Here is a 13,572-nt window from a genome sequence, read left to right as displayed (position 1 = left end):
AAGACTTGTCAGCATGTATGTGCTTTTCAGTAGGAGGCATAAGAGTTTTGTGGTAAAGATGTTTATAGCCTTTGAGTTTCAGAGATGGCAAAGCTGTTGTAAGGGGCTCCGGAACCAAGATCAAAATCTACAAATGTAAGGTGCCAGAGCCTGTTTGGTGCCTTTACTTCATGCTGGACACCACAGTCATACTTTCTCCTGTGGGACCTTACTTGAATTAAGGAGCTGCCCAAGATGAGTAAAAGTACCCATGCCCCTCACCCAGGAGGCTGAAGTAGAACTTCTTCCCCAGTAGAGTTCTGAACTCCTCAGTGACTTGGTTTGGATTTTTAGAACCAATTCATGTTTTGGACCACAGTAACCATCCATGTGCCACTTTTCTCAGTTAATTAGCATTTAGGGGTGGGAGGAGGGGAGGACCATGTAGCTAATTATTATTTCATTCAGGTAAACCGTGGTGAATCAAGAAATGAGTGATATATACATATCTGAAACTGTTTTGAGAGCAAATCCATTCTGATCAGAGAAATGAGATAATAGCCTTGGGAAATCCAGCTGCTCTGCAGATGTTGGGTGGAATTTTCCAGGGAAAAGCAGTTACACCATTTTTTGTGCCTGATTCTGCAGTGCTTGCTCAGGAGGAGGTCTCTGGCTGGGGGCACATGTTGCTACAAAGCAAGCAAGCCCTGTGCTGTGGAAACATCACTAGGTTTGGGATTCATTTACCCCTTCCTCCCAGGTTAGTTCAATCTGTACCTGGGTTAGACGGAAGTCTTGAGGTCAGATACCCACAGTCAGCCCATCCCTGTGAGTAGACAATGCAGTGTGACCCATTTTGGTTGTCCTGGACTTGCAAGTGGTCTCAGTTTGATTGTAAAAGATGGCTGTGTGTTTTGGAATCACTGTTTCTTCACATGAGCATTGCCAGGTGATCAATCGTTTATGTGAAGGGCACTGTCTTCAGCAGTCATCAAAGATTTCTTTTTTACAATTCTCTGAGTTACACTGGGCATTAAACCAGTTGAGGAGATATGAGTGACTTGACGGCAATTCTATCTTGATGCTGTGGGCACTGCACCACCTTTTTTTGTCAGAGCCTTCATTTTGGCCTTCATCTTCTTGACAGTGTGAGGATTGACCTTTTTGTCCAAATCCCACTAAGATGAGGTTTCTTTGTCATAGAATCAGAGAACAGTTTGTGTTGGAAAGGGCCTTCAAAGATTATCTAGTCCAACTCGCCTGCAATGAGCAGGGACATCTTCAACTACATCAAGTTGCCCAAAACCTCATTCAACCTGACCTTCAATGTTTCCAGGGATGGGACATATACAGCCACTATGGACAACCTGTGCCAATTTTTCACCACTCTCACTGTAAAAAATTTCTCCCTTGAAATCTAGCCTGAACCTACCCTCTTGGGTAGACATCCCTTGTCCCTTTGCAACAGGCCCTGCTAAAAGTTCTCTCCCCATCTTTCTTATAAGAACTCCTTTAAGAACTCAAAGTGTGCTATGTCTCCTGGAGCCTTCTCTTCCCCAGGCTGAACAACCCCAAATCTCTTCGCCTGTCCCCAGAGGAGAGGGGCTACAGCCCTCTGATGATTTTTTCCTAGGGAAATATACCTGCTGTGAGCATGCAACAGCTACAACAGCAGTAACACACGCTGTGTGTTGGCTTCAATGCAAGAGCTCTGCAGCATTGTACATTGCCAGCATGCAGTGGCACTGCATGGTTTAGGTAATTGACTGTCTTGCTTAGTAGTTTTTGACCTTAATTATGTCACCCTCTACAAACCCAGATGTAATGAATTGCAGGGAATAGGAAACTCATGCTCCTTGTGGATGGGTGACAGAGCCTTGCAGAGAGAATATGGGCTTGCTGTGGTGACATGCTCCACTTTGTTCTTATGCCTGAAAGAGACACAACTTCTCACTTTAGTCCATCTCCTGGGATATCCTTTCCTGTTGCGTCAATTATCCAATTCCTCTGCATCTCCAAGGAAGACAAACAAATAAATCCAATAAAAAGGCTTTGGATGGGTGATCCCTGACAGCCACAGGAATTGTCAACTACTTGGATTCCTCATTTGTGAGTTCAGCCAGGATGGGTGTGCTCCTGACACACCACTTGCACAGCCCAGGAACAGTAGCATTCACCACTTCCTTTTCCTTTATTTTAGGGAATTATAGAACATATTGTTTGCTGCTGAAAATATAGCTGCTTGCTCTCTACACTGGTATCTTTTGTGCCGTATGTATAGCTTTGATAAGCAGCATATGTGTCTGTTTCCCAGCTATACAGTGTTCCACTCTGATCTCAGGAGTGCAGCTAAATCAATATATCCTTTGTGATGTGCAGATGGAAATAATCTCCAGAAAGATGCATTTCTGAGCTTTGCCCAGTACATATTTATTTGAGAGGTACAGCTGGTTTGTGGAAAGGTACAATCCAAGACCATATGGGAGCACACGGCTAACCCCGCTCAAGTAGCTTTACGCTGCTCTAGTGGCCCCCTCATGCCCATCAGCAGGGCCTCTTGGAGGCTCCTTTGATGTGAAGGGCTTTGCTTGGCCCCTGAGGGTCAGAAAGAGGGGCAGCCTGCCTTTAAAGCCCCACATGCTTTGCTGCTGGCTACCAAATCCTCCACCACACCGCAGGATCTTGCTAGCCGCCCCAGTATCAGGTTGCCACAAGGTGCTCTCTGGTCCCGCTCCCTGAACAGGGCCAAGTGCAGACAGCCCATTTCCCTCCTAGAATGGCCTAGGGAAGGTTTGCTGGTGTTCTTCTGTCCACTACCGCTGGCTGATGGACCTAAATTCAGTTCTCAAATCTGTTTGTGACTGGGTGAAAGTCTAAATGTCCCCATCACTCCTGGTGACACTTCTATTCACATTCAGTATCCATAGGTCTCTGACAGATGCTAAGCCTCCCAGTCCATGATGGAAGAAAACTGCATGTTTGATAGTTTTGCCAAATTCAAACCCCTTTAGCTGCTAAATGGGTAACATACGTCCTGTAGACTCACATTGGCAATGAAAAAACACTCTTGTTTCTTCAAAGGCTTGCGCTACAAAAAAATGTCATGATTTGAACCAGGATACATGAGGGTCTGGCAATTCAGTCACACCTGTAAAAACACGGGTTCAAATTAATACCTGCACAATATCGTTCAATAATGAAATGCTACTAATAAAATACTGCACAGGTGACATCCAACTAAGCAAAGAAGCTAATAGACTTTACCTCCCTTCAGGGCCCATGAAGAGAGACAGGCATTTTTTGTTGGTATTCATCTCAATTTTATGACAAGACAAATGGTGCCCTATTCCCTCATCATGGAATATGGAGCAAACCCAGGGCAAGGAGTGCTGGACTTAGGGAACATGATGATGGCTGCAGGGGAGAGTTTGGGTGGTTTAAGTTGCCTTGACCTGTCAGCCGCTTCCATGGAGAGGAGAGTGTGAGACTGACAGACTGCACCATGGATGTGGGCACTGTGGCTGTTTGCTAGGAAAGCTCATGTCTGTTTACACAAGTTTATTTGCAGATGTTTTAAAATGTAGTTCTCTTGTGCAAGTCAAGCTGTGAACACCTGGGTTTTGGTACCTCCCAGAGCAGTTTTGCGAGGGACTGCTTTCTTTCCCAGTGGTGATGTTTTACATAGGGAAACACCCACCTAATTTTACATCCCAAACTCCTAATTCCTATACATACTCATATGTTAGGCAGGTATTTGTCCATGAATAAAAATTGCTTTTATTTTAGCTCATGGTTACATACTGGAAGCAACTTCAGAAAGCTCATTTCTGCTCACTGATTTGGTCAAATACTCCCAGAACAATCTTTTCACCATCTCATTCTACTCAAATCACCATTTTCCCATTCTTAAGCCCTAAATTTAAATCACACAGCAAACACTTTCAAAGTACAAGAGCCCGCTGCTATATGCTGTGGTCATCCATCCAGGAGTTGTTCCTCCTCTTCCTCAGCAGTGAGGTGAGGTGAGGTGATGCAGTGAGGTGAGGTGATACAGGGAGGCCCGGTGCCACCATTTGCTTCTACAGGGAAGATTACATGGGCCTCCAGGAGCCTTGATGGGACCATTTTGTGCCACAAGCAGGTCCTCTCTCGTGTGACGTGCTTGGGTTGTTGTGTGTCTATCTACAACAGCTTCCATTGTAGGATCCCTCAAATATCCCCCCGCAGACTTTGTGTGGGGTTCTGTGTGAGAAGCTCCTGGGCCCCCTGAGACAAGGAGCACACATAGCAGCAGTGACTCCTGCCATGCCGTGTTCCCTCGGACAGGGTGGTCCCTGTTGCCCAGGCAAGGACTCTGTGGTGTGGCATGGTTACATGGGCTTTCCTGAGGTCAGGCATCAGTCAGCAGCCAGGCTCTGGCATCCCTTCACAGCGCTGCTGTTTGTAATTTGTATTATCAGTGCTGTGATAATGCACAAAAATGGCTGCTCCTTTCTGAATAGAAGGAAAGTCGCTGCTTGTATCTCAAGGATAAAAGCCTGGCTGGCTGGAAATCAGTACAGGGTGCTGAAAATGGGCAGAGAAGCTTATCCAAGCGTGGAGCTCTGTGTCACTGGAAAACAGAGCTTTGGTACCCTGGAGCAGAGGCTGATGCTGTGGCACTGAGATGGACCTCCCCTTCCCCTCACAGTGGTGAGGGGAAGCAGAGGCAGAAAACCTGACCCACTCTCCAGTGTGGGACTACCTAGGCTATCCCAGTGCTGCAGACCCTGGTCCTGGATGACCATGATGATAACCAAGTCTTTTTTTGTTGCTCTTAATATTTATACGTCAGCTCTGCCTCCTCTAATTGTCCAGTATCCCAAGTCTTCCTCATTGACCTGCATTTATTCGGCCTTCCTGAAACTTGGGATTGTATTCTCTTCATATTGCCTGTGGTAAATGGAGGTCTTCATCATTTTTTAGGATAAGGGCAGAGGAAAGGTGCCTGAGAGAACTTGGATCTCTGACCCAAGAGGAGAGGGAAACATAGCAAATCCTGAGGGTTTTCATGGTGAAAAGGGTCAGTGTGAAATGGTAACGTTTTTGTTCTGTTGCCAACATGTGAATTTTGGAAAATGTGAGACCTGCCTTCTGAAAGGTATTCAGTGTCCTTCAGGATGTCATTTCTTTGTACTCACCCCCCAGGACCATGTCCTTGCTAGAACTGTGCATCCATGCGTGCACACACCCCCAGTGCACATCAAAAATCCTTCCTTTTAACAAATTCACAGAGCCTCACAAAAGCCTATGGGAATATCTGGTTTTGCAAGCAAATATTTACCAAGTAAAAATTGATACTTTTCCACAGCTCCTAGTCCTAGGCTTCTTCTGCAGAGAAACTGCCAACTGTACATGCATGCTGGTTTGGCACTGGGACAGCACATTCCCCAGAGAGCAGAGTGAAACTACAAACTCCTTTCTCTTGCGAACCCCTTTCCACAGAGCAGGTGAAAGCATGCCGAACTTACCCGTGTCTCCTAGCCTGGCTGTTTTCTAAATGTCATTTGAAAGTCTCACCCTTCCTCCTCCCCCCATCCCCAGTTTTATCCCTCTTTCAGGAGGCAGCCATCAGCAGCAAAACCACAATGCGGGGCTTGGCTGGCTGTGTGCATTCAGCAGCTGCTCTGTTCCAAGTTCTGGGCAAGCCACAGCTATCCAGATTCCCACTTGTCCTATGTCTTCTGCCTCGGTTGCAGTACAGCATCTTGAGCTAGAAGGACCACTAATTGACCAGCTTGAACAGGTTGCCAGCACTGCAGTACAGTCAGCCTGCTGTCCCCAGTTGTCTGTGCCTTTCCCCCCTTTGCTACACTTCCAGCCCTTCCTGATCCAAAGCTTGTGGCATCTTCCAAGTCCTCCTTGCATTCAAGACTCTAATTCGGCATGTGGTATGCTGTGCTTTTCCAGCAGGCTGCTTTTTGTCATTATCTCTCCACCCAAGTGAATGTTCAGGATGGGTATGTTCTTTCCTCAATTATTGCAGAGAAGTAAAATGTAAGTAATAAATGCTAAAGCCAATTTTTCTAATAGAAAACATCAAGTAAAACCTTTGTGTTCTCATATAATTCTTCTGAAAGAGTTACAAGCCTGGAAATAAAAATACAATTCTTTGTCTTAAAAGATGAAGCAGTGTTTTCTTACAGGATAAGATAAGAATGTGAATTAAGTTTGCTTTAGCTCATTTCTTCACCGTATTGTGCTGACATGGTTGTTCAAAGAAATTGTGCTTTTGGAAGGAAAAGGTTAAAGTTTGCTACTGATATTCATCAGGAGATGGATATTTAATCTTTAATCTCTTGTTCTAGGCCCCTACTTCGGATCAACTCATTATCCCGAATAAACGATGTGTCATTCCCATTATTTATGTTTCACTGCAGCCAAAGTATCTGGACCTCGTTTTGGTAAGCACCATTCATTTCGACCCATTCAGTATTAATCTCCCTGCTAACATCTTTCCTGTCCTATGTGCTGTCCCCTATTTGCTTTTATGTTTTCCGCAGAGTGTTTATAAAAGGATAATCTTTTACAAAGCAGACAGAATTTTTGTGTATAAACTGCTCTGTTTGAATGCCTCATTGATATACCATCTAAACTGAAGTGTTCAGCAAGATTAGTGCATCCACTGAGCCACTGAACTGGGTAAAAATATGGGAACTGCTCCTTTCTTTATAGCAAGAGAGGGTAGCTAATGATGCCATCTTCTTTTAAATAGGATACTTTTAGCAGATGGACTCTGAGAATATGAATACATTCCACAAATAAAAAATAATCAACAGAGGAGGTGGCTTATTGTGACAAACAAAAGGAGAAAAAAGTACAAAATATCTAGATTATGTAAAGACCCTGAGCCAGACTCTGTCTTAGTGAAACTGGTGTAAGTGTAGAATAATTCAGTCAAAATGATGCAAATTAATGTGTTTTTTACATCATTGTCTCTCACATCAGGATCTGGTCTCTTCGTATCGTAATTGTCAGTAACTTCAGCTAGGATAGGGACTTGCAATGCCTTGAAATGCAAATGATACATTTTTCTTTTTCTCCTACTGATCTGAATTTCCAGTGAGGAAGTTTTGAACATGACTGCCTCGTTTTTACATAAAATAAATAAATAAAGGCTGCCTGGCACACTTAACATACACTTATTTCGGCTGTCTCCTTCGCAATGTGCGTCTGGTGACATCGGGTGCCACTGACACACCCTCTAAGATGCCGACACTTTATGTTAGAAGAACACAGTATGCAAGTGGATCTGTGCCCATATTCCCACATTTAGATGGGAAAAATCCCAAACAGACATGTGGTAGTATCATTTGAATGGCATAGATTCTTAAATACATTTGTCACTTTGTACACTTGCCAGCTCTTCTTTGAAGATATAAACCACCAAAACACTCCAAATTTTATCTATCATGACTCCATCAACATGTAGCACTGTTTAGTATGCTATTTTAGTTAAACTGCACTATTGTTGTCCATCTATTATGACATAAACTAGGATTGGTGCCCTTGCATTAAAATGAAACGGAAACTGTAAGAAGGAGTTGGGAAAAAGAAAACATTATGAAAATCATGCCATTCCTTCAGCAGTGAAGGAATGTGAGGAGGAATATTAGAGAGGCAAGAAGTAAAAAAAGGTGTCAGGCACCCCTAGTTCCACCTTTAAAAGGGATTACTCGTGTTAGTGAGGGGCTGCGTGCTGGGCATGGTTCAGTACCACCTCTGGGTACTGTATGTAGAGAGGGATGAGATCCCTCCGGATGGCTCCCCTTGTCATTTTTAATTCACCTTCCCCCCTGATATGACCCAGACCTCACTTCTATTAAGAAAACACTGAACACGGATGTTTCTGGAGTCTGTCAGCACCACTGTAAGGTTAGTGAGAGCAGTTTGTGGGTCGGGGACAGAGGTAACCCAGCTTACATGCATCTTACTGAGTTGTCATTGCTCTTTGGAGATAAGTCCATGTAATTTAGTACACAGAAGTTGTCTCAAGGAAATAATCGCCTGTTCAGTCCTGTGAAGACTGGTAATAAGAAAAGGAGTTTGACACTTTCTGGTTGCCACTAGCTGAGGTTAAAAGCTTTCTATTACAGCTTCTACTCAGGGGCCTGTGCATAGTGGGTGGATGGCCTCAACACAGGCAAAAAAAAAAAAAAAAAAAAAAAAATCAAAAAAAATCAAAAAAAAAAAAAAAATCAACACAGTCTTTGGCACAAATTGGCCTGCTTTCCGGGGGAGATCAGCACTGCATTGGTCTGGAGAGAGCTACTCTTTCAGTATTAGGACCGATGCTCTCCAAAGCTCTGCCATTCATCAGTCAGATCTTTTGCAGAAATGAGTGCTGGTCCCACTGTGCTGCTGGGGCTCAGGTATTCCAAGGTGTAAACCAGAAGAGATTTTACCCCTGAGAATTTCTGATGCTTTTCACCAGTGGAGATATGATCTATACAGTAAATAAATAGAGCAATTTTTCTTCCATAGGTGATCAGACATGACCTTTCTGGTCTAAAAGTTTTGGCAAAACTACAATGCTTGTAACTATGATTTCTTGCCTAGCTGTTTTGTGTGTTGAACCACCTGGCTCCGGGGAACCCTGCAAGAAAGAACATGTCTGGAGGCACCAAACTCATTGTGCAAGTAATACAGTAGTGACTTGTGCCAGGGCAGGGTGTCCATGGCTCTGGAATGCCTCAGACTTGCTGTACATGTGCAAGTCAAATGCATGGTGTGCTGTATTAGCTCAGACCCAGGATAGGGCAGCCCTGTCACTTCTGAAGTAATTGTGTTGGTGGGTCTCATTCAGACACATTTTTCGCAAGCACCAAATTCAAGCCAGTGAAGACCTAATTGAACGATCTTTAGAAAATACTAGTAAAGAATTCCAAGTACAGCAGCAGGAGTAGAGATTTCTGAGGGATATATTTGCACTTAACTAACCTACTCTTCTCATTCTCTGCAGGGGAATATCTCTCTGCCTGAATACATTGAATGACTGGGATGAGCCCACCAAGTGTTTGGTAGACAAATTTGTGACTCTAGGTCTGTAATAGAACAAGAGACAAAGAAAGGATGAGTGAGAGGACCAGAGACGGCCTAAGAAAGGTTCAGCTGTATCCCAGGAGACCTACTGGCATAGGGATAGGTAAAGCAAAGTGTCAGGGAGGTGATGGTAAAATCCCCCAGGCTCTCATGCACAGGGTGTTCATGCAGATTAACATACATGGGAAAATCAGAGTGGGCTGGTAATAAGCATGCAAATATAAAACCAAGTAAAGATACACTGAAGAGGAGAGATGATCTAATACAATATGATATAATACAATGTACAGACATTGCAGCAGACATTGAACACACCTCCAAGTAATGGAGGTGATATTTGTTGGGGTAGTCTTTGCCACAAGAAAAAGATCAGGTCCAGCACCAAGATACTCTGCTGACTTACCTATATCCTCCCTGCATGTCTCTCACTGCTCACTAATTATCCCCATGCTGTAAGGCAGGAGAATGAACAACCAGTGTAGGTGGGCTTAGCCTAGTTTTACCATGGGGTCCCTGTCATGACTACATTAGGAGGTGGGATGTCCATGTGGAGATGTGTGCCACCCTCTGTTTTGTAAGGTATGATTGAGGATAGCAGGAGACAACCCTGACTGTCACTAATGAAGATTACTGAAAGTGTTCATTGCTCCTAATCTGGAAATACACTCGCAAAAATGCTAAGCAATGCCTTGATTTGATTCTGACCTGTATTGGCTTCCCTGGTGCTACGGTTGGGAGTTGGGTTGATGCTCGGGATGAGACAATTCCCACATCATTTTTTCCACATATCTAGCATTAAACAGGCAAAGGTGTAGGCAATACATGGGGGAAAAGGAAGGGAGAGAGAATGCTGGAGTGACAGTGGGTTGTTAAAGAACCAGCCTACCCCATCTCCTCTGGGGCATGAAATCTGTCAGAAGCTAGGGTAGTTTTAGGAGGTGACTGCTGACACTATAGCAGGATATGTTATTGGTATAAGGGCACGGAGATCTAGGCACTAGCACGATTAATACCATGTCTCAACAAAAGGGATTTCCCACGTTTATATTGCTCAGAAATAGCTTTCCATAAATTTGATGTGCGTACTTGGCAAAAAAAGCAGCCATCAAATACCAATAAAAATATTTTCGTGATACCTGAAATATACACCTAAAGAACCAGAGAACATAAATATTCCTGAAGGACTCTTCAGGTACACGTAAAAATCTGATGTTACAGAGACTCTGTCAAGGTTGAGAGGTTCAAACCTTAACCCAGTGTAAAACTTGCATTGTAAAATTTCTTATTGTGAAAAATCAGTATTTCACAGTAGCAGCACGGTTGGAATGAATGCTGACCCACCAGGTGGATCCAGCATGCCTGGGATGCTTTTGCTTTTTCAAACACATGTGGAAATCCTTTCCTTGTGGGTTGGTCTGGGGTTTTGGCAGTGACAGCCCAAGTCCCCATGGTTCCCAGCACCTCGGACAACCCAAGAGGCAGGGGGTGTCTTGGGAGGAAAGGGGTGCAGCCTTTCTTTGTACACATGAGGCAGTGCAAAGTGTTGCCATGCACCCAGGAAAACTTCTTCTAATAGTATTCCTCACAGGACACCATTTTAAGCTCCTCAGGCAGTGTTGCTCCATTTGAGGGCCCATGGGCTAGTGAGTGCAACTTGTTTTAGGGATCACCAAGAAAAGTGGCTGCCCTAGCTTCAATGTTGTAATTGTAATTTCTCTTGCACCCTTTCTTCTGCTCCCTCCAAATCCCTCCTTTATAAATGAAAAGAAACTAAGCTCTTCTGGGGGTCCTGCCTGGGATAACCAGCCCTGACCACTTCACTTTAAGAGAATAATTGGAAGTGTTTCCTGCAGATTCTGTCTGAGCACACAGAAATGCCAGAGTGATAGACACAGCTTAAATCCCTAGACTGCCAGACAGATAAAGATGGTCTGTCCCAAAACCTGTCTATCCCTTGTATCACCATGTCAAACTGAAGCAGACACCTTTCACACGTCATCACTTCTGTTAGCTTAAATCCTGATCCTTGCACTTTTACTCCTGATTAGTAACACCTTACTGCACAAATAGTGCTAGTGACTTCTCCAGGACAGCTCCTGGAAGAAGAAGGTATTTAAACCTGCAACTGGAATCTAAGTGTCAAAGCTGCAACAATTCCTCAGCTGTGTTTAAGGCAGCACTATGTTGTATTTTTAATTAATTTAGGAGTCAAATCCAGTAAAAGAAAATTGTACTTCTTACCTAGATGTTTCTTCCTGTGGCTGTTACTACTTTGGGGGCTCAGATAAATAAATATGAATGCGATAATGGCTTTGTTTTATTGCCTTCACCAAAGAATCCTGTTAGGGCTGGAAGGCAGATTTTAAATCCAGAACAGACAGCTGTAATTGTGCTGCCTTATGTAGATAGCCCAGGCAACTCATTTTGCACCCACCATTTCACTTCATGGTATCATTTCACTTATGGGGACATTTCTGCACATATGAATACATCCCTGCACAAAATGTTTTGCCAAGTGAGGTTTTTTGGACCTCATTTGGAAAGCCCCCAAAGATCTGGCTTTTGGGTCTCTGAGTTCATAAAAAAATTTCTGATGAAAGATAAATCAGTTAACACTAAATTGGATTGATAGGGGGATCCTTGTCTTCTCAGCTAATGGTATGAAACCAGATAAAGGGGCTGATTTGACAGCTGCATAGATGTCTAAAGAGAGGTCATTTTCTGCCATGACCAAATAATATGATAGAGATATGTAAGGGTATGTGTGTGCCTTTCAACAGCAGGCAGAGTCCAAGAGCTTACTTATCTCTAAACAACTTCTCTGGTGTCTAAAATAAAGATTGCAGAGTTTCGAAACGATCAGGGAACATATACTTTTTCTGGTTTTCCTTGAGTGACCAATCCCACCAGGAGGATTTGGGGCATTTCTCTTGGTGGTGCTGTGTGTTTTCATTAGGAACAGAAGCACTACAGCTTTTAGAAACCGTGTTTCAGAAGCATGAAAGATTGAGCCTTTGCTGTTTAAGAGTGTGATCTTCATAGTGCCTCCACATAATACTCCACTGACCACCTCAAACTAAATTTATTCCACAGTTGTTGAAATATCTTGATGCACTATTTTTCTGGCTTTGTGTTTACAGGAGAAAGAAATTAGATGGGAAATCTCTTAGGGACAAATAGTGGCTCCTTTGTGGAGAAAAGTCTCTTGTTCTTCCAGATGTTTAGTGTGTTTTCAAAGGACCTGATAATTGTACTATTTATTTACTATTTCAGTTTTTATGGCAACGTTGGCATTCTTTTTTTTTTTTCCCCAGCAGCTGTAAAAACAGAAGAAGGGTTCTTGGACTGGATTTCTGCCATGGCGATCTCCTTTTTCTTCTGGTTTTGCTTTCTGCCCTTTCCCATGTTCTTTTTGGCAGAGAAGCAATCTTTGCACATTGCAGAACACCTAACCAACAGTGGTAGCTTTAGGTCTGGATGTGGAGGCTGTGACTAGGGAGGCTGAATTTCTTGAGTACCTCAGTCCTTTTCAAGGTGTTAAGCACACCAACACTCAGTTAGGGAGAGGAAGTTGCAAGGCAGTTGATTAGTAATGTGATATAAAGCTGCTTAGCTCTAACCTGTATGGTTATCAGCTGGCAGGTACTTGCATTAGGCGGGCATTGCTGGACTGTGTAAAACAAACCTGCAGTTTCCATCCAGTTCCTTGTGAACAGCAGCAACACTCTATGCAGTATCACTTTTTTCCTTTCCTCACACAAACTTCAACAGAACAATAGACAGGCATTTTTCTGACTCAGCTTTTGGTAGTTAGTTAGTTTTGCCATCAGTTTCATTGGTTCTGGGTCACAGCCTAGTGGACATGGAGCCTGCACAACCCAAGAGCCAGGGAGGAACCTCTAGGGTCAGGGACAATGTGTGCTGCAAAACATTGCACTGCTCCTCTCTGCATTCTGGGTAACAATCTCAGTGATTTTTAAGCTGGCCCTGATGTTCATTTTATACATATTAATAGTTCCTGGGAATGCATTTTCTACTGGGTTACTCACAGTTAACAAAGTTCTGAATATCTGGAGAGCCAAACATTAACAAAACAGCCCTTTCTCAGAGAGACACCAGCAAAACAATTATGTGGAGAAAAAAACAGGAAGCTAGAATAAGAAACATAATCATCTGATTTATGAAAGAACTATATCTTCTTTAAAATAGTGTCACTTTTCATGCTTCAATTTGAAACTGAAGAAACTTTGCATAATCTCTCCTATTACAGGACTCTGCTGTGATGCCTAACTTGTCTCACTGAAATCGTTGACCTGCACACTTTCTAAACAGTGCCTAGTTTCTTCTACAAAATTAATCAGGAATTTTTGTGCACACTATAAAGTTTTACTACATCCCTATACTTTTTGTAGATATTACCTACTTAAAATACACTGCCACCCCTGACAGCATGCAACTTATTAAAGTAAGTAACTTATACAAGGCTGATAATTGGCATTATTGCACTCAACT

General features: G+C 43.3%; 1 long non-coding RNA gene across 2 annotated transcripts in view; it reads left to right on the top strand.

The window, feature by feature from the left end:
• The window catches only part of LOC139794280 (uncharacterized), a 33,867-nt gene extending 20,697 nt beyond the window's left edge, over window positions 1-13,170 (top strand). The window contains exons 2-3 of one of the 2 annotated variants that reach the window (XR_011725060.1): window positions 6,327-6,422; window positions 12,378-13,170. This is a non-coding gene — a long non-coding RNA (uncharacterized lncRNA). Of the gene's footprint in view, window positions 1-6,326; window positions 6,423-12,374 lie in introns of both variants that reach the window. The other variant, XR_011725059.1, reaches the window with a different exon arrangement.
• Window positions 13,171-13,572: the final 402 nt, after the last annotated feature.

Source organism: Heliangelus exortis, chromosome 3 (assembly GCF_036169615.1).
Source record: "Heliangelus exortis chromosome 3, bHelExo1.hap1, whole genome shotgun sequence".
In the NCBI taxonomy this organism is placed as follows: Eukaryota; Metazoa; Chordata; class Aves; order Apodiformes; family Trochilidae; genus Heliangelus; species Heliangelus exortis.
The sequence above is the reverse complement of the archived record's forward strand: the minus strand, read 5'-3'. Positions and strand labels throughout refer to the sequence as shown.